This window comes from Belonocnema kinseyi, chromosome 7, assembly GCF_010883055.1.
Source record: "Belonocnema kinseyi isolate 2016_QV_RU_SX_M_011 chromosome 7, B_treatae_v1, whole genome shotgun sequence".
Classification (NCBI taxonomy): Eukaryota; Metazoa; Arthropoda; class Insecta; order Hymenoptera; family Cynipidae; genus Belonocnema; species Belonocnema kinseyi.
Genome location: NC_046663.1, coordinates 60488386 through 60489773, shown reverse-complemented (window position 1 = coordinate 60489773; position 1388 = coordinate 60488386).

Sequence of the window (1388 nt, the reverse complement as noted above, 5' to 3'; positions counted from 1 at the left end):
AAGACTCAATATTCCGCGACCCCCTTGACGGCGTGAGATGTACAGTCGCGGAACGGAAGACTTAAGATGCATGCTTTTGTTCATGTGTATAACCTTTCTTGTTTCGATATCAAGGGATCTAAGCTCGTTCTTCGTCCATGGAACTACTCCAAATGAATAGAGTAATACCGGGACGGCAAGCATGTTCGTTGCAGATACTTTGTTCTTCGCCGCAAAGTTCGGAAGACCAAAACTGTCGGATGAGACGTTTGTATCTGCTTCGGAGAGTATCCTTTATAGATGTCACATCCTGAATGCGGCTCTGTGGCACGCCCAGGTATGTATAAGTCTCTCCAGCGCAAAGGTGTCGTATGGCACTTCTATCAACGAGCTCAGGATCTTCAGGGATGCCATTAAGTTTTCCTCGCTTCAAATAAACCTTGGCGCATTTGTATAACCCAAATTCCATTCCAATTTCCTTACTATATCGTTCGACAATCCCCAGAGCTAGATGCAGTTGCTCTCTGCTTTTAGCATTGATCTTAAGATCGTCCATGTAAAATACATGAGTGACCTTGTACTTTCGATCTGCAGGTTTGCCGCACAAGTACCCATCGAAATTGCGAAGTGCTAGAGATTGTGGCAATAATGTAAGACAAAAGAGGAGTAGGCTCATGGTGTCGCCCTGAAAGACACCTCTCTGAAAGGTGATCTTGTTAGTTGTCACACGATTTTTTCCAGATGACATAGTAAATCTGGTTTTCCAAAGCGGCATCAATCTCTCTATGCACCCAACTATTTGCGGATGAACTTTTAAGATTTCCAAAAGACAGATGATAAGTCTATGGGAGGTCGTATCGAAAGCTTTCCGATAATCAATCCAGGCCATCGATAGATCACGCTGGTAGAATGCTGCATCTTTGCAGACACATCTATCGAACAATCCTATCATTTAGGATAGCTGTGAATATCTTATAAAGTGTGTTCAGACAAGTTATTGGCCAGTAATTCTTCGGGTCAGCCAAGTTGCCTATTTTCGGCAGGAGTATTGTGTGCCCTTCCTCCAACCACTCTGGAATCGGCTCTTCCGACTTCAAATATGAGGTGAAAATACGGGCCAAATGCTGATGGGTTGAAGAAAACTTCTTCCACCAGAAGGTTTGGATACAATCTGGTCGCGGTGCGGAATAGTTCTTAATCCCTCTTAATACTTTTTCCACCTTCTCGGTAGGGATGGGTGGGCATTCTTTATCAGGTGTTATGAGGGCAATACATAACTCCTTGAAACTATTTATATTGTCTGAGTCTTCGTCCAGTCTATACTGAACTTCGTAGACTTCTCTTCAAAATACTTCGACCTCCTCTGGTTTGGGTGGGTGTTCGACAGTAACTGGAGGGTCTTGGAAGAG